Here is a 21,121-nt window from a genome sequence, read left to right on the forward strand (position 1 = left end):
TTCATGCATCAAGGCCAACAACCTGTGATTGAACTAGACTATCTCCTTTAAAAAGAGTGGCTTTCTGAGCTAGGAGTTGGAGATGTAGATAGTTAGGCTCAGCACCTTAAAAAGAAGCTGAGTTCCTTTCAGGGGGGCAGAACAAGCCAGGGGTCAAGACATAAGGCATCGCTCTAGATATGGGTTTGTTTTTCTTTTGTGTTTAAGGACTGAAACTGCATTATTATTACTTCTAGTGCTGCAACATCTAAGGACCCCTCACTCACAAAAAGAAAAGAAAATTAGGGCACCATTGTACTAGGCAATGTGTAAATGAACACAGAGAAATGATGTATCCATTGTAAGGCCATAAGGGACCTCCTGCATAACACAAGCCACAAAATCTCACCCAATAATTTCTGCACTGAATCCATAGCTTCTCTGTGAGCTGTCTGGTATCTTTAGAAAAGTTCTCCAGTCTTGATTTGAGAATCCACCATCTCTCTAGCCAGCTTGTTCCAATGGTTAATTACCTTTGTTAAAAAACGGTGCCTTATTTCTAGTCTGAATTTGTCTAGCTGCTGCTTCCAACCACTGGCTCTCAATACAAGTCACCTTTTAACCTTCTTTTGGATAAACCTAAATAGATTGAGTGCCTTTAGTCTCTCTCTACATCAGGTTTTCCAGACCTCAAATCTTTCTTGTGGCTCTTTTCTGAACCCTTGTAATTTTTCAACATCCTTTTTGAAGTGTGGACCTCAGAGCGGGACACAGTGTTTCAGTAATGCTCTCACTAATGCCATACACAAAGGTAACAGCACCTCGGAAGAGACTGGTTCAGTCAACTGTGCAGCTGATGTGGAGGTAGTTGTCATGTCTCTCAAAGGTCTGTGTGACAATCAGGTATCAAGCGCATACTGAGACTAAACAGCTGCCTTTCATCTGGTTGTTTTCTCTCAATCTCGTTTCATTTACATTCACTGTGCTTGGAACACAACACATCTTGCAAGTGGCTTTGGTAATAAACGTTTCTTCTAGGAAATGAATTTGTAATCTGAGTTGATTTTTAACAAACATCTTTTAATGGGTGAGAAGAGAGAGACTTTTGACTGATATTTGGAAAGCATTTTGTGTAGAAACCTGCTCAGAAAAATGCAAGCTTTGCTGGGGAAAGAGACCCATAATCAGGACACTTTGCACTCCTGAGATTTGCTTAGATTCACCTATGACTTTGGCTATCAAATCCAACCTCTTGCAATTAATCACTGCATTTCTGCCACATAAAGCAGTGGGTTTTGAGTTACTTGGTGCCTAGAAACCACAGTGATGGGTGCACTAGAAATGCATATTTTATCACCCCCCCCACTTGGTTTGGTAGCAGGGTTTGAACCCAAGCTCTTCAGATCTGCAGGGCAGATGTCTACTATTTGAATTAAAGGAGTAATTCCAGTAGGTGGTAGCAATATGAGGCTTTATACACTAATGGACCAGCCACTAGAAGGGAACATACCACACCCTGTGCAGTGGGTGCCATATAGGTAGGTTAGATCAGATGTCAGACCTCATCTTCATATTAATACTCACATTTATTATCCGAGTGTGTGCAGCTTCCGCTCACAATAGAGAAGCTGTTGGTTTCCAGACAATTGCCTTGTTTAGACATTCTTTGTTTAGACATATCTCTTATGACAGTCTACAGCAAAACCTTGAATACATGAGACTTTTCCAGTATAAAATAAGCCATACCACACTCATGGATGAGGGTGGACAGACTTTTGCATCTGCCCCAGGGCATGGGTAACCTGCAGTCAGAGACATAATGATACAGCTGCTATTCTGCATTGGTTTCCCTGGTACACACCCTGCTGTAATGTACCTGTCAATGTCTCATCCACAGAAATATTAGATACATGAAACAAGAACTGGGTGAGGTGAAGACTTATTTACACATGAGAAGGTAATTCTATTAATGAAGATGCTGCTGTCCATAAGAATCCCCATAATGAGGTAAAAGTTCCAGCACTTTAAAGAAACTACCACCTTTTATCAATATTGATAATAGTGTTTGGAACAATAGTAAATAAAGCCCCATGTACACTAGAAACGTCTTTGTTGTGGAGAATTGGTGGTTGTGTCTTGGTCTTTGAGTTAAGGAACTGAGATTCATCAGCAAGGTGGACAAATGAGTTTTACTGACCATGTCTGCACTGCATCAGATATCCATGTAGCACTGACCATATGCTCACAGCTCTGTCTCAACCCGCACCAGGATCAATGTAAAAGTTAGGAGTGATTTTCTGCGAGCTACAATCTCTTCTTTGGTTGTTCTAAAGTCCTGCTCAGTAGTCTGGATATTCTGTAGGTTACAAAAATAGCCCCCAGAAATGGGTTTAAAGACTTTCTGTTCTTTCCCCTTTCTGCATGTTTTAATTACGCTTTCACTCAGCCTGGACCTGGAGAAACTAGACCGGTCCATTTCACTTTCAAACTGATGTCACTTTCTGGTTTCCATGTGGCAGTTCACAATCCACCCCACCCCGTTCTGCTCAATCTGTAGTGACGCATCTTCCCTTCCCAAGAAAATATTTCTATTTGTGTCAGGTTTATACAAAGCCTGCTCCCCCTCCCCGTCCTTTCATTTATTTATTTGCCAAAACAGAACAAGCCCGGCAATCTTTATTCTGGCAAATCACCCACTGGAGTTCCAGGGAGCTTCTTCAGCAGGCTGCAGTATTTGGCCCCTTAAATGCTGGTCCTACATTACTTGACTGTGTCCTTTTAAAATTAACTTAAGGGTAGTTATCCCTATTATTGTTATATTGCTATGCAGGCAGGAAGGAGCTGAGTGTCTTTTTCATTGGTGTGCCAGCTGGGGGCAAAATTAAATGAATATCTCTGAGATCTGCATTCCCAGCATGGAGTTCACCGCTCCACATCTATCTGTCAGCTTCCATCATAAGCCAGGGCCCTTGCTGGCCCCAACATTTCTAAATTAGCTTCCCTTTTTGATGTTTAAATGAAAAGAGACATCTAATTTGTGAGTGAAAGTGTTTGTCATTTCTTAGGGGGATCCAGACATGCAGAATACAATTACCGTCTCCAAAGAACGTCGTACAGAGGTTCAGCAGCAGCTGACGGGGAAAATTAAATGAAAACAAATAAAATCAGTTGTTCTAATATTGTAACTCAAGTGGCAAGTGTAATCTTCTCTTTTTATCTGAGGTTGGAATTGCTTTCCGACAACAGCTTTCATTATGAAAATGTGGCACTTCTCAGCCCCAGAATATTAAGGCGACATATACCCACAGGGGCCCAGATCATTTTAGCGAGGAACAAACAATGCAAAATGCAGTGTTGGTTTGTTTTTTCAAGCTAACACCTGCTTTGCAGCAAATGAACAATTGTAATAAGTATTACAACTCGCACATGCCAGTGCAATGCATCCCAGCCCACCTATCTTTTCCTCTTTCCAGCCAGAGAAGGAGTCTTCCTGCCAGCTCTGGTTTTGAGGACCCACAAAACCCATGGGTGAGAGATTTCTGAAGTAAGAAAGCGTGCTCTGCTAATCCACTGCCGTGGAGCAGAAGGGCAGCGTATATTTTACAGTTTTCCCCTTGCAGATGATAAACGAGACTGCACTCACTGCATTAAAGAACTTTTTTGTACCAAAAGTGAATGTAGTAGCTAATCGCTACAGATTTCGCCAGCGTGACCAGAAAGCAGGGGAGACTATAATGCAGTATATTGCTTCCCTGAGGAGTCTGATTGTAACTTGTGACTTTGGGAATATGGCAAAAGAGATGATTAGAGACCAGCTCATTGAGAAAACCACCATGCTTTGTGTAAGAGAACGTTTACTTCTAGAACCACAATTTACCCTAAAAAAAGCAATAACCATTGCTACCCAGATTGAGTCAGCAACAGCTGAAGCCAAAATAATGAGCATGGATACAGGAGGCACAGTCCAGGCTGTGAGTCCTTTGCAGAAAAGTTCACTATTGTTGCAGACAAACAATTACAAGAGGAAAACTAATGAAAAGCCACCAATCAGCAAATTCAAAATACAGTAAAAGCATGCTTTCGCAGTGGATCCCCACAACACCTTGCAAGCTACACAGGATGTCCAGCAAAAGTAGCTCAGTGCAATCATTGCAAAAAGATTGGGCATTTTGCTAAAGTATGTCACAGCAGCCAGTTCAATCAACAGGTGCATGCAGTTACAATAACAGATGTTACTGTGCTGAGCATGAACAAAATCACTACTGCACATATTCCAGAACAAATCAAGTGCATGGTAAACATTTCTGCCATACCCACAGGTAAATCACACACTATTCAGCTAATGTTGGACACTGGCTCAGCAGTATGTATACTACCTGATTCTATTTGCATTACTTGAAAGATGTGCCTCTTACTGAACCAGTAAGTGGCTGCCTGCCAGCAATAGTTACTTTTGGCAATTGATGTGTAACTACAGAGTTCTACGTTGTCCACAAAGGCACTCGTATCCTTGGCAGAGATTTATTGGCTGCTTTAAATCTCAGGGTAGTTAATGGACTAATTGATCTTCCTCAGCAAAGCATTCTTGCGGTACACACACCAGTTTCAGCTGGGACCCAACACCAGGTTAAGGAGAAATTTGGCTGTGCTTATGGGTTTCTGCATAAAGTTAAAATGCAGAATAATGTGATGCCTGTATGACAAAAATTACGGCACTTACCATTTTCAGTCAGGGAAGCTGTTTCAGAGGAACTTAGAAAATTTGTTCAAGAGGACATTATTGAAGAGATTAACTCCTTGGAAGGGGTTTCACCTACAGTAGTGATACAGAAGAAGGGTGGAGGCATTCGCCTTTGTGTGGACTTAAGGGAGCCAGATAAAGCTGTTGTGATTGACAGCCATCCTCTTCCTCTCACACAAGTATTTGCAGAACTCTATGGAGCAAAGATGTTTTCTACTCTTAATTTGCAGAGCGCATACCACCAGGTTATGTTGTATGAAGATAGCAGAGACCTCACAGCATTTATTACACATGAAGGACTATTCCGTTTTAAACGTGTTCCATACGGTCTCGCATCAGCCCCAAGTGCCTTCCAAAAAATGTCATTGATTTTGAAGAATCAACATGGAGTTCAGTGCTATTTGGATGATGATATCATGTTTGGAAATACTTCGGAGGAGCATGACAATAACCAGCAGTCTATACTAAACTGCATCAGCAAAGCAGGCCTCAAGCTCAATAGGTCCAAATGCAAATTTAGACAAATTGAATTCTCCTTTCTGGGGCATACAATTTCACAGGCTGGACTAAAACCTGATCTGGCTCATATCCTGGCAATTTCAAATGCTCCTCCCCCCTCCTTCCTGTTTCCTGTCCTTTCAGACTCCCAACAACCAGTGCTCCCAATTCTAATAATTGCAAGCAACATCTAAACACCACACACAGGTGGATTACAGGCTCTGGTATGTCTAGCTCTCAGCATGGTCCTGGATTCTGCATGGGACTGTGGGGGCTCTTTAAACAGAGCTAACAGAGTGAAAATATATGGACTCCCTGCTGGGCCACTTGGAATAAAGGCCTGGTCACATCATGTGGGGGAGGGGACAAGAGAAAAGACTGTCCACTGTCTCCTCCTGACCACAAGGAGGGAGACAGTAAATGGAGAAGCTCAGATATACTGTGCTCCAGCACCATGGTAAGACACACAGCAGAACAGAGACAAGAAGAAGGGAGTGTAGAGAATGACGATTTACTGGTGGGGGGAAAGAGGAATCCTAGAAATGAGCAATGGAAAGGTTCTGTTAATTATACTTTTCATCTGTATTTCTCAAAGCACTTCACAGACAAAGGGAAGTCTCTTTAGCCCCCATTTTTCAGCTGAGGATACTGAGATGTACAGCACTTAAGTGACTTGCCCAGGGTCACAGTAAGTCAGTGTCAGAGCCAGAAAAATAATGCAGTGCTTCTAACCTCCAGCATGCACTTCAAGGCATGCGCGCGCTCTCTTTTTTTATATATATATATATATATATATATATATATATATATATATATATATATATATATATATATATATATATATATATATATAAAAAAATACTAACAAGGAAGCTAACATAGCGGAATCCAATTTTGCTATATGAAAGATTATTGGCGTTAGCCATGTGTCTTCCTTTCTCCCTTCCCGTCTCCCGCAGTAAGTTCAGGAACTGGCATCTCCTGTTAGCAAATAGAATAATCTTTCCACAAGACAGAGGGAAAGTTTTTTATTTAATTTCTGAAAGTAGCATTGACACTCACTGAAATTGTGTTTAAAGATCACCTGGTGAAATGCTAAAGAAGGAGAATGCCTGTGGGAAATGGTGAACAGATATTTCTCACTAGGGACTTTGAAGTGAGTTTGAATAAAATAAGTTCATTTTTAAGAGATTTTTTATTTCACTGTGGCAAGAAGTTGATCACTTTTTTCTTTCCACTCCCTAACATGATACATAAAAATCACAGGACATCTTACATGTGAAGTGTTTTCTTTAATAAAGAGCTACTACATACAGACCATCAAACAGGTTTCCACTCAGCTCACATTCCAGCTTTGTCTTGTTTACCAGGGACCACAATTTGCCTGCTATGCTATACAGTGCACAGAGACATGTAGTGGCTGAATAATATCACTGCAAGTAAATATTACAAATGCTTAACAGTTTTTCTTTTGGTGTTTGTGTGCGCGGAGTCAGTGCTGGTGGAAACTAGCCAGACTGATAGCTCTGACTATTGAAACCCTCTCTGTATCCAGAGAAAACAGGTTCAGTATGAACAATGTAAGCTAACCTACCCACATTGACTGCCTCAATAGTGTGTCTCAATGCTGCTCTGAGGGGAGAGGGCCATTCAGTCTCCATTCACCCCTTGGCTACTCTACAAGGCTGCCTTCAAGGAAGCCAATTAATGTTAATGATGGCAGGGATGTGCATATTTATTCAGTGATGTGGATATTTGTGTATGACATAATGATGGGTGCTGTCAGAGCAGTGGCATATAAAATCATTCACATAGCAGTGAAATCCTGCCAGCTAGTTAGAGACATTCTGGTGTCCAGAGACAAGTATTGAAATTCCTGCTATTTAATCAGTCACAATAAGTATTTCTAATGTACCTCTCACTGGGTTATATTGCACTGATCCAGCAAGGCCCTTAAGTATATGCTTAACTCAAAGCATGTGCATAATCTCATTGAAGTAAATAAGACTGCTCACATGCTTATAGTCAAGCAGGTACTTAACTGTTCTTCAGGATCAAACCTTGTGAGTGCTCAGCACTAACCTTTGCACTGTGGTATCTTTAAGTGCAATGGATACGCCACTTCCTGACAACTCTCCCGGCCAAGCACCCCATGTAGCAGACATATTGTCAATCACTCAAAATATAAGAAAAGCCCTGAGTTCCTCTGGCTGCTGTAAATGATATTTGCATCAATATTTGGCCCCAAGATATGAGGATGACAGACAGAGATATTGGATTCTAATTGTAGTGCCTTCCTAAAAGCCTTTCATTGATGCATCAGGCTCTAGAGGGGAAGAAAAAAAGCTGCATTTTGGTTTTCTATTTCCCAGAAGAAACTATTTTCATTATTTCCCCTTCTTGCATGCTTCTCTTTTTAGACCCTTCCCCACTTTAATAGTTTTTAATAGCAGCTCAAGGTGCAAACACTTCCCAATATATATACCAGAGATTAAAGTCTCCCTTAAATATCCCCAAAAGAGGGTGCAGAGTAGGGAGGGTAAAGCCAGGAAGTTGCAAGAGTGTTAATTTTACCTTGGCACCACATAAAACACTAGAAGAAACCATCAGGTTCTTGGCCTGAAGAGTTACATGCTCAGCTCCTGGGGCATACACAAGAATAAAAGGTTGCAAACTAACTTGATTTACTTTTTTCAAACAATAACAGACTCTGGGGACAAGTGGGATGCAGTGGACATAGCAAAATGTACAGAGCATATGGTATGGTTTCATGTAAAACCTAAGCACTAGAAAGCATCTGCAATATGTATGTGTGTTAAGGGGGAGGAGGTTAAGCCCTCAGTGTTGATATTCCTTGTGCTGATAGATAACTTGTTTTGTCCTTCATCAGGACATCTTAGGTCTATTTAGTTCACTACATCTGCTGTGTTACTAATCATAAATCCAGAGGACAAGCCACTTAGGATACATCTACACTACATTACAAAACAAAAACACAGCCACAAGTCTCAGAGCTGCAGAACCACAGGATCAGTGCTTCACCCCCAGCTACAGAGCAGTCTCTAGGAGTGTGCCAGACCTCCAAGGGTCTCACTCTTCCTGCACAGGGTAGGCCTCACCACCTCCTTAGACTGAACCTCTCGGGCTCCACCACTCCTGTTTCATGCCGTGAGCTCTTTTCAGTGAGTCTAACTGAGCCAGGTTCCTGGAAGAGACTTGTGCATTAATCCCTGAAGAGTGTACCTCACCAAGCATTTGCAGTGACACCCACATAGCTTTGTCAAAACAGTCATGTTTATTAGTGAACTGGAACACAGCATTGGAAGTCGTCCGTTTACTGTAGAGAAAGGAAGGTTAAAACAGGTCATTGTGGTTAGTCCAGCCAAGCTGTAGCAAACCCCATTGTTCAAGTCCTGTCTCTGTCAGTCTGACCTCCTTAGTCAGGTTGCACGTGGGAGAACAGTTCATCTTAATTAATTAACCTCTTACAGTTGGTATGGCTTCTTCCACCTTTTCATGTTCTCTGTGTGTGTGTGTGTGTGTATATATATATAGATATATAATCTTACTATCTGTTCCATTCTATGCATCCGATGCAGTGGGCTGTAGCCTACGAAAGCTTATGCTCAAATAAATTTGTTAGTCTCTAAGGTGCCACAAGTACTCCTGTTCTTTTTGCAGATACAGACTAACACAGCTGCTACTCTTGTCTGTCCTTCTGACAGCCAACTCTTCTCTCCCAGCCACCCACCCCTCCCTGTCTTACAACTTCCCAGTGCTTTGTTCTCCAGCTGGTGTCTTTGCTCAGGGTCTTCCCTGCTGAGAGGTGGGGAAATCTCTCCCTCTGGGTCGTTGGTTACCAGGTATAAATGTCCTGGTAACTGGATTTGCCCTGTTCTTCACTTCACAGATTCTCCACTGATATGGGGTCGGTCCACTTTAATGACTCATTCAGGCTCAGACAGCTAGGCATCATTCATACCTATTCTCGTAGCCTGCCCTGCCAGCAAACAGTCTTTTCCATCACCACCCCCTGCCTTAGGGAGCCATGTGAAATATAAGGGAAACTGAGGCACACGGGGTTAAAAATATTACAGAAAATTCTCACTTAATCACACTGGATCAATTGACTGGGGATCGCAGTATGGGGCTAAAACTAGCTGCGTAGATGCTCGGGCTTGGGCTGGAGCCCTCAGCAGATTTGAGAACCTGGATTCCAACACAAGTGGGGAACGTCTACCCTGTTGTTTCTAGCCCCATAGCACAAGCCCAAGTCAGTTGACCCGGATTCTGAGACTTGCTGACGCAGGGGTTTTTTTTTGCTGTGTAGACATGCCTTTAGGGGCATGATAGATTAGTGATACAACAACTTGTTGGCTTTTGGAGGAATCCAGACACTGTTATGCACAACAGCAACACAAGACGTTTCCTTGCAAGTTTCTGAAGACACATACTTAGGGCTTGTCTACACTTACAGTGCTGCACTGGTCCAGCTGCACCACTGTAGTGCTCAGTGAAGAGCTTCTCACATTAGCATAGGTGGTACTCCTCCCCAAGAGGCAGTAGCTATGTCAACAAGAGAAGCTCTCCCAGGGGTCAGCTCGGTATAACGATATCGCTCAGAGGTGTGGATTTTCCACACCCCTGAGTGACGTACTTCTACCACCATAAGTTCCTGGTGTAGACCAAGCCCAAATTCTCCATTAACATTTATGAGAGCCCCAAAACACCTTGTTGGAATTAGAGACTTACTGTTGGACTTATTGGTGCTGACTCAGTCACCCCAGGGGAGGGAGTGGCACTTAGCCACGGCTCTTAAGGGTGCACTGGCAATGAAAGTATCGTGCACTTTTAGGTTCTCAAACAGCCACTTCTGCAGCTACCTGCGTCCATGTCTTATTTCATGAGATCCACCTGCAGAGATGGTGGCAAGTTTCCGTTGGCAAAGCATGCCAGTCTGGAATGGAAAACCAGAGCCATCATTGGGGCACCTCCATTCCCCTCAACGCTAGTGACCAGTAAATAGCTCAGCAAAGACCATCTTTGCCACCATTATTATTCCTAAAGTTTGTGGCTGAATTCACTATTTGTGATAAGAAGAGTTGGTACAGGTATAGTGCTGGCAGGTCCTATATACATTTTCACCATACCCAATGTACCGCATTCCTGACTTCTGCCATCCCTTGTTATTCCAGCTTTGGATATACTCACACTTCTGTCAGTACCCTTCAATCCCAGCTTGCAGCAGGAGCCTTTCCTATGTCATGCTAGGGCTACCCCAATAGCTGTCGCAGTGCCTCTCAATCCTGACACACAGCACCCCCAAACTATTCCTAGCTTGCTGCTCTGCTAATGCCCCTGAGTCATCAAATCTTAAGCATGCTGGGAGGAAAGTTGGCAGTAAGGGTTTTATCATGCCAGTATTCACATTTGGCTTAGTACGAGCTCTGTGACTTCATCTGCTACTATCACCCACCTCTCTGATATTTATAAGCCTTAATCACTGATCTATCCTCATTTCTTCAGACTGTTGCTATGTAAAATATTCCCTGACTTCATAAGAGTAGGTCTTGCCTTAAGGTAACTCTGAACAGGTAGAGTTCCCACCCTGCTCCAAACTGAGTACAGCCCCATTTTATAAAGTCCATATTTACCCTCTACCTGGGGTTTGGCCTTATTGGTAACTGAAATAACATAACTCATAACCTAACCTTTCTTCTCAAGTGTTGCTGTTTTCGAATTTCCTTACAGACCCTCACTGTCTTTGCCTCTCATACCTTCTGCCATTAAGAGAGGGGGAATCCAGCCCTTCTAAATTCCTAGAGTAGAGCTAATTGGACATATCTCATCTAACCTCAGCATGAGTCAGCAAAAATACATCCACCTCCAGATGCGTGGCCCTAGAACTCCTCCCCCCCCCCCCCCCCCCCCCCCAACACATTAGAGATGTGTGCATCCTTTTGTGTCTAGGCTGCAAACTTGCCATAGAGCATAGACAATATCATGATAATGAAGGATTCGTGAATCCAGACAGATGGCAGATCCATGCCTATGGGCTGAGTGCCAAGTTACAAAACAAATATCCTTCTGACCTGAATCTGAGCATCCTCACCTCCCATTCATTTCAGGCAGCCGCAGCACCTGGCATGCTCAGGCCCTCAGCCAGTATCCTTCACGCTAGGAATTCTGTACGAGCGGAACCCTCATGGGGGATCTGTCTTGGAAACACATGCTGCATCCACACCGGAGAAATGCAGCTCACTGGTCCTGCAAAATTAAAATGAATGGCAAGGTACTGAAGGGAGAGGCAAAGGAATTATGCTGGAATGAGCTGTAGTTACAGCACTGAAGTAGCTAAAGAGCCCCTGCTGATCTGTTTCATAAAGCTCATTTTTTAAAAGACATTTGAAGCCAGTGCACAAAAGCCGCTGAGGCTAGAGGAGCAATTTTGTTCTAAACATTTAAAGCAGAGGATCTTTTTTATTCAGGGTTTTAATTTCTTCTCCAGTTTCTGTGAGTCTCCTCCTTTGTTAAAAGAACAGGAGTCCTTGTGGCACCTTAGAGACTAACACATTTATTTGGGCATAAGCTTTCATGAAGCCCACTTCATTGGATGCGTGCAGTGAAAATACGAGATTTTTATACACACAGAGAGCACGTTCTTGTCAACTGCTGGAAATGGCCCACCTTGATTATCACTACAAAAAGTTTGTTTTCTCTCCTGCTGGTAATAGCTCACCTTACCTGATCACTCTCGTTACAGTGTGTATGGTAACACCCATTGTTTCATGTTCTCTGTGTATATAAAATCTCCTCACTGTATTTTCCACTGCATGCATCTGATGGAAATGAGCTGTAGCTCACAAAAGCTTATGCTCAAATAAATTTGTTAGGCTCTAAGGTGCCACAAGTACTCGTGTTCTTTTTGCGGATACAGACTGACATGGCTGCTACTCTGAAACCTGTCATCCTTTGTTGGAGACTAGGGTTTGTTGGGGGGAACTGGTTTAGTCAGTCTTTTCCATCGGAAAATTCAGTCAATGGCTAGACAGCCACAATTATATTGTCTCGAATTATTGTCTGAAATGACACTGTATGAACCTGAATGGTCAGAACTGGGGCCAGACTTCCTGGGTTCTACCCTTTGGCTGCTGAAAGCTAGGCACCTAAATCCACATTTAGGCACCTAAGCCAGTAGTCTGGTTTGCAGATGGGTCAATGGGCGTTGTAGATACTCAGCCCCTCTGAAAATCAGGCCACTTTTATTCAGATGCCTAAACAAAAATGGAGATGCTGTACTTTCAACATAATCCTCAATGGGGGCAAAAAAGGGGACATACCCTTGTTTGGTTCTTTATGGTGCATAAGAAAGTCCTGAAAGTTGGTTTTTGCTTTGTTTTAAGTCACTAACTTTTATTAAAGATTAACAAAATCCGTATGGGTGAGATGTTTTACATAAGAGTTACATGTACATAGATTTCTTTTTTACTTCAGGTCATAGGGGAAGATTCTATAGTTACTGGAGAATTAGTGAAATGATATCAAAAGAGTCAAGAGATTGAAAACTGACCACCAGAGGGGAAGATGGGCATTTTAAATTCTGCTGTCTGTTTTGTTAAACACCCATTGGACTCCACTCACTAATGATTATTTAAGAGAGAAGATGTTTCTGTTAAAGGTCCAACATCACTCTCCCTTCAGTGGAGGGGCAAGAGTTCACACTATGCACACTCTGATCACCTCAAGATTTCTTCTAGCAAAGCCAGAGAAGACTACACTTGACATTCCTGTGGTTTTCAACGTTAAAAAAATAAGACCAAAAACAAAACAAAAGCAGGGTTTATTAATAGTTTTTAAAAACAATTACTTTTATGGCCTTCCTTGTCCGCCATAAAAAAAAAAAGGCAGAAAAAGGACAAACCTGCCTTTTTAAGGAGTCCCTTCCTGGTCACCTCTAATATGTACCCAGCTTTGCAAATTTTAGCTAATGCACACACAAATTCATTCTCCACCCACACACAGCATGATCCTGCTCCCACTGAATGGCAAAATTTTCTTTGATGCAACAAAAGCAGGACCAGGCCCAAGTAGTGGAACACCCCTAGGGCATTTGAGGGGATACAAATGGAGCTGTTTGCAAATTAAGATACTTCCTTGAATGGCATTTGGAAAGAAAATGGGGTGGAATGGGACTCTCAGCCCTTGTCTTCACTGCCAAAATGGTATTTTTTTTTACCTCAGGCAAACACACATGAGCTATTCTGAGGTAAAAGCAAGGCACTTCCATTTTATCATGAGGCAAACTCACTGAGGTCAGCCCTATACCCCTGCTTGGGGTTGACTTCATGGTAAAACTCAAGTGCCTTGTCTTCATGGCATTTTACCTCAGAATAGCTAATGCACATTAGTTTCCAGGAGGTAAAACACGCACATTTTTTAGAAATGAAGACAAGGTCTCACTCATTAGGTCCACAGTAACGCAGCCAAGTTGTTTGGCAAACTTTAACCCTTCTCAGGACCAGACAACAGAGGGAGGGCCAGTAGTGCCGTAAGATCACCGGGTCCTTACACTCCTTCTCTTTGATGGCAGTGTGAGTGCCGGCTCTGAAGTCTGGATAGTGCTTGTATGTAGGGCTTGCAAAGGGAAGAATTTTCCCACGCCTGCTCCTGATTAAAACAGCAGTAGTCAGAGAAGACCAGGAAGGATTTGTTTTGCAGCATTTCCTCCACAATGGGATTTGCCTCAAAGAGGTTTTCAGTCAGAGCAGCAAAGTTGACTGTCCCCAGATCCTGCTCCCTCTGGGATTCCAACTGTCCTCCAGTTTCACACTGCCTGGGAGCCTGCACATCCAACTGAGAGAATTGTTTATTTTCATTCATTACAGCAAAACTAGTCCTTAGGTCCAGCCCAAGGGCTACAGTGGTAACCGTCATCTTCCTCACAAGTCTAGCAACAGGCTCCATGTGCTGCTCACACAGAGGCACAGAATCCTGCCTGGTGTTCAATCTCTGATGAGTGAGATCTGCACCAGGCCCTTTTTCAGCTCTGTCCTCCGATGGGGGCTGCATCACAGATGAATAAGCCTCATAAAAAAGCCAGGATTTCATTGTCTGTTTCTCCTGGGGCATGAACCTGCCCAGCTGTATGCCTGGTGGGATGTGATCTGTAGAGCAGACCAGGAGGGAAGTCGGCAAATGAATGGTAGAAGTTCAAAACTCACCTAAGATACAATCTCCACATGCCCCTCAGCTGAACATAAGTCATCAGCGTTTGATCTACACAGATTTAAATGTAAATTAAAGGGAACAGCCAGACCGTCCCCTGGGTGGAAAAAACCCACACTGGGTACTGAAAACTCCATGGGTTCCCCCACGAGACACTGCTCCACCCAAAGCCCTCTTATAAGAGGAGTCCCATGTAAAGAAGGGACAAACTGACCCAATGGCACTGATCAAATCCCCCTAAATGAAGTGGGGCAGCACTATCATCATCATAAACCTTAGCCCTTCTATATGGCATCTTTTATTCAAGGGTTTCAAAGCACCTCCAAATTTCAGGTGTTTGACATTTAAGAAAAGTTTTTTTAAAATGACATTTTTAAAAATTTGTCCATTTTTTCACTAGAAAAAAAATTGCTTACCAGCCAGGTCTAAGAGAGGAAAAAGGCAGCAGGGTTTAGTGAGACGCTGAATATGCGGGGAAAGAAGAGTCAAACAGGACCCCAAAACTGAGGTGAGAAGGAAAATGGACTTCTAAACAGTGATGAAAAAAGAGGAAACGGAGGAGGACTACAGGAAAGGAGGGGTAGTTCAGGGTTGGAAATGTTGAGCTGAAGGAGGTCTGTCATTCAGGAGGAGAGGGCAGAAAGAGCCAGGGATGTAGGAGAGGTCAAGGGTGGAAAGATAGATTTGAGAATCATTGGCAGGGAGGTTGGAGCGAAGGAAGAAAAAGTTGAGGGATAAATGGACAGGCTGAACACCTAAAGGACACCAACAAAAGGAGAAAGCCCTTTAGAACATCAGATCCTCTCTCTCCCCTCCCCCACAGCTGGGCAGGTTCTAGCCCCAGATAGAATCTTGCTTATTTCACCAACACTGCAACTCTGCAAAAACAATCTATCATCAGCCTTGGCATAGAAGTGACTCAAAGCCAGGCTGCTCCCGCAGATGATTTTGCATCAAAAGAGTGGCTCTGTGAACAGAGGCTGTCTGCAGTCCAGTGAATCTGTATATCCTCCAAAAAGGAGAGGAGTGAGATAAATGAGAACAAAGCGCTTGCACCAAGGGATCATATCACACACAGCTGGGCCCAGAGACTATCAACGCTCAAAGGGGTGACTTTCCAGCAGAGTCAGCCCCTTCACCCCAGTTCCACCAATACCAGTAACAGGAACACAGCACCGAGCACACCCGAGGAGATTTCATCAGTGTGAATAATAATAAGGTAGTTTTCTTTCTCTTGGGTGTTTCCATAGCAACAAATGGAGGTGATTCTAATCTCCAGTTTAAAACCCCCATTGAAAATGACAGAGTTTTGGTTTTTTAAACAAATTCCTGCACTGAAATGTGCCTCCTGTCTATAGGCTTGTCCTAATTCACACGTGCAGCCAGTGCCACCATGTGGCTAAAGGGGAAAATTTCACCCCAGCTCCAAAAATGTAAAACTCAAGTGCTTCTAACATGAGGTTTTAGGATTTCAGTAAAGAGATGGAGAAGACTTAGGGGAGCATTGAGTCCACACTCCTGCATGGCAGAGTGTAGTCCCACCACAGAGTTCTCATCAGATATTAAATGCCCTAATTTCTAGCAGGTTGAATAGTTGAGGCCACCACATATTCTAAAAGGCAGCAGAATCCTGCACTGCAAGGATCCCAGCCACAGATCTGATGCCAGTTTTAGGATTAAAGCACTTGCCTCTAGGATTCTGACCTAGAGTTGTGTGTAAAGGCCACTATCTTGATGTTAGCCAGGAACTTCATTTACCTTTGGCTCCCTATTACAACCCAAGGCAGGTCCCAGTTCAGCCACTGGTATCCCCAAGGAAAGCGTGGGGGGAAACGTTCAGTAGGGGGAAACGGAGATCTCAGCATGTACATAATGGGAATGTCTCTTTGCTCCCACTCCACCATTCCCAGTCAAGCATCCCACAGACATGAGGCCCAAAGTCAAAAGCAAAACTCCTATTGACTTCAAAGGGAGCACAACTGGGCCCTTGTTTTCATCCATTTTTCCCCATTGAGAGGGTATTAGGTTTAACCTGAGGGTAGATTGCTATAAAGAGCCCAACATTCAGGGCCTTAGCTGTTGGAGTAGAAGGGAGTTAAATCAGGATATGAGTTAGCTCCTGCTTCGGTGCCACTGCCCAATATAGGGCCTTCATCTGGTCTGGTGATTATTTTCTTCTTCCCAGGACAGGGTGAGGAGAATGCAAGGCTGACCCATGAGTTGCTGAGTCAATGCAGTGCTACAGTCCCAAGTTTAGGCTTGCGCTGACTGCAGGTTTAGCATGATTGACTTGCTTTATGTGTCTGAGTAATGTTGCCCCCCCTTGTGGTTGGTCCATAGAGCAGATATGGGACCTATTACTACTGTTGGCTAAAGGAGATTTTCTTTAGGCCAAGTGACAGAGCCCCTCACTTTTGTAACCTCCCTGCTTTGCTCCACATTCTATTTTTAACTGTCTGGTGAGATCAGGAAGTCTGAGCAATAACTCTTCCATCCCTCCATTACTGAGGGATCATCCTCCCCTCCAGTCACTGCAATCCAAGCACTACTCACCCCACGATGGGAACAGAACGTGCTCTCTTCTCCCTCTCAACAGGCAGCACTAGCAGGCTAGCACGTGAGACAGGTGGCAGCCATGCCTGTCTAAGGCTCCTTGGTGCTAATACAATAAAGAATAATAATGCTTCTGAGGCATTGAATTGCTTCTGCTGCAGAAGCAACAGAGCCCCAGTACAACATCTTGGGCTCACAGGGACTAATTCTTCTGGCACTAATGTAAATTGGCTGGTACCCCATGGAAATACTGTGGAGTAACGTTCCCAGCCCTCACTCCTTTTTGCTATGGTGTTTCTAATGCCCACAGCGCCTGGGTAATCTACTCAGCTCTCAAACAGACGAGTGCTACAAACCACTGGGGCGCTCTCTGTGCTACAGCACTAGTGCTGCAGCTTGCCCAAGTTCAAAATCTGGAGGGATGCTTACAGGGAAGCTTTCATTTTAACCCAATCCTCATTTCACACACACCCCATTCTGAAAATTTCCCCTTTGGGACTGAAATTTCCAGAGATGGAATTTTTATTTTCTTGGGAACTCCCTTCAATAGAGTAAAAAGAAAAGGATTTGCATTGCAAGCCACCTTTTGCTCCCCGGTAACACAGCCTGCGTTGCATATTTCACTTTTATACATTTTTAGAAAAACAAACATTTTAACTACATTACCCTTCATCACGCACTAGACACATGCCTTAAGCCTCAGCAGTGAGCCTCTAATCAGATTGGCCCCTCCTACCTCTCAGTTTTGTTACTCATTCTCTTTGCAACTTTTAAGTTCTTCCAGGTGGGGAAATCTCGATCTTTCTGTAAAGCATCAGGCACATCTAAGGCAGCAAGGCTGATCTTGAAATTAAGGCTCAAGCTACAGAGGGATTCTGAGCAGCATGCAAAGGCTCCTGTGTAGGTTTGCAGGGAACCTTATATTGCAAACCCCCATCTGACATTGGTATCCAGATGGGAGGATAGGGAGAGCTTTCAAGAGAGAAAAGATTTGAGACCTCAGCATTATATATAAAGGGACCCCACCCGAACTGCCCTTCCTCCACCCCTAATCAAAACACCCTACAAATATAGTATGGAGCAGGCTTGCCATTGACTCAGACAGCGGGGCAGATCCTGCCAAGACTGGAGCTTTGTCAATATTCTGCATTTTGACTGGCCATCCACACTATCACTCGCAGCCAGAAACAAGAGAGGAAGAACAGGCAGCCAATGAAACTGAAGGATTCTGAAAAGGCTAGTTCAGCGCTGCTCCTTCCCAAGAGTCAACAAAAATAAACAGTGGGAGAGCTCCTTTTCATGATCAAGCTGTTAATGAACCAATTCTAACGCCTACAATAATCTCTATACCCATGGGTCTATGAACTCCTCAGAGGCAGCACTAGCTGCTATGAGCCCCAGCAAGCATTAATGCATAGTAAAATCGTGTTTGATACCTCAAAAGAGCACATTGTCCATATTATCATTTGCCAAGTGAGGCTTGAAATGTCACTATTTTGTGCATGATAAATGTCTTTGTAAATCTATGGACTGTTCTAGGGGAATTACTTGCCCAGAATTTAAAGCTTCCATCTGTAAAAGAGAAAGAAGCACCAAGCAGACAAATGTCAGAAGCAACACTTAGTATACATGGGGGAGTGGGGAGGGGAAAAAGTAAAGATTTTACTCTGCCATCATTTTAAAATGTACAAGCTACACTAGGCCTGGATTTGTGCGGGGGTGGCCCACCTTGATTATCATGCGCATTGTGGGGAGAGTGGTCACTTTGGATGAGCTATTGCCAGCGAGATAGTGAGTTTGTGTGTGTGGTTTTTGGGAGGGGGGTGGGGGGGTGAGAGAACCTGGATTTGTGCAGGAAATGGCCCAACTTGATTGTCATGCACATTGTGTGGAGAGTTGTCACTTTGGATGGGCTATCACCAGCAGAAGAGTGAATTTGTGTGGGGGGGTGGAGGGCGAGAAAACCTGGATTTGTGCTGGAAATGGCCCAACTTGATGATCACTTTAGATAAGCTATTACCAGCAGGACAGTGGGGTGGGAGGAGGTATTGTTTCATATTCTCTGTGTGTATATAAAGTCTGCTGCAGTTTCCACGGTATGCATCCGATGAAGTGAGCTGTAGCTCACGAAAGCTCATGCTCAAATAAATTGGTTAGTCTCTAAGGTGCCACAAGTACTCCTTTTCTTTTTGCGAATACAGACTAACACGGCTGTTACTCTGAAAGCTACACTAGTGCATTTCTAATCTCTGCATAAACAACCCTCAAAAAAGAATCAATAGCACATCTCTGCCACTGCAGCTACACTGCAGAATCAATACAGGGTGAATTTCCACTGTATTTAAATATATATTTGAAGCATGCAGGCCTGGCTTGTTACAGAGTGTATTATGGGGGAAATGGGGGTGGAAGGGAAGCAGTACAAAAACATGATTAAAAATGAGAGAAGCGTGTGTACCTGGGCAATCTAAAAAAAGCACTTAAGACTAAGTCTTAAGAGATTCTTCTACAGCTCCAGAGAGTGGCAGATACACTATTCTTTCATCCTTAGCCAGTTAAAAGTCCTGAAAACATTCAGTGGCCAGGGCTCTCCTTCCCCATTCCATCCTGCAACAATCCCACCCAGTTATACTAGTTCCCATAATACGTTTCATCAGAGGATCTCGACATGCTCTATGGATATTAATTAACCTCACACCACCACTGGAAGGCCGGTATTACTTGTGATGTTGCACTCCATATTATTTATGGAAATATGCTTATAAATATAACTGGAATATGCTTTATGCAAAAGGTCTCTTGTAAGGCATGATAAAGGTTATAACCTACTAAATACATTCCTCCTATTTGTATGTATGTATCATTCTTGTATCTGAAGCTAGAAATATGAAGTATAACTCTGAGGTCCTATTGTAATTATGCGAAGTGTGGGCCATTAATGGTGCTTTAGAATCTTTATGGCTCCTATTGACTAGGACAAATGGTTGTAAATGGTTTATTTACCTGCAAGTCTTCCCGTGTACCTGTGGGCCAACCCAGGAAGAATGGAGACTAGGGGTCTTACAGTGACATGAGACCATGTCACGTGATACTGGAATCCATCTTAAATCTGGTACTTTTCCATTTAGGAGAGGTGGGAACCCAGAGAGACAAAAGATTCCTGCCTTGTGCCAAAGTTATAAAAGGGGGTGGAGCAGGACAAAGGGGGCTGCCAGTCATGAGAGAGCCCCTGCTTACCACCTGAGATGTCTGCTGGAACTAACAAGGAGCGTTCCAGGGGAAAGGATTGGGCCCAGACCAGGAAGGAATCTAGTCTGTGAAAGAAGCTTATTGGAACATCTCTGAGGGTGAGATATTACCTGTAATCAGTTTCTTAATGTATTAGGCTTAGACTTGTGTGTTTTGTTTTATTTTGCTTTGTGGCTTACTTTGTTCTGTTATTACTTGAAACCACTTAAATACTACTTTTTATACTTAATAAAATCACTTTTGTTTATTAATAAACCCAGAGTAAGTGATTAATACCTGGGGGAGCAAACAGCTGTGCATATCTCTCTATCAGTGTTATAGACGGCGGACAATTCGTGAGTTTACCCTGTATAAGCTTTACACAGAATAAAACATATTTATTTGGGGTTTGGATCCCATTGGGAGCTGAGTGTCTGGGTGCTGGAGATAGGTAACCTGCTGAGCTGTTTTCACTTAAGTCTGCAGCTTTTGGTGCGTGGACCAGACCCTGGTCTGTGTTGCAGCAGGCTAGTGTGTCTGGCTCAACAAGACAGGGTTCTGGAAGTCCCAAGCTGGCAAGGAAAACGGGCTCAGAGGTAATTTCAGCACATCAGGTGACAGTCCCAAGGGGATCTCTATGACCGAACCCATCACATTACTTTTCCCTTTTTACAAGTAAGGAAACAACATCAGGAGGGCTGCATCTTCCCTAGGTTACATGAGTCACTGACAGAGCCGGGAACAGAACAAAACAAAGATCTCCCGTTTCCCAAGTCCTCTGTTTAACCAACCATGCTTTAAATATTTGGATAGTTCTTTAACCACTAGACAGTACCTTTAACATTGAGACAACAGTTTTTAACACTGATGTCCATGAAACCCTATTGCCACTGAGTC

This window comes from Caretta caretta, chromosome 3, assembly GCF_965140235.1.
Source record: "Caretta caretta isolate rCarCar2 chromosome 3, rCarCar1.hap1, whole genome shotgun sequence".
Classification (NCBI taxonomy): domain Eukaryota; kingdom Metazoa; phylum Chordata; order Testudines; family Cheloniidae; genus Caretta; species Caretta caretta.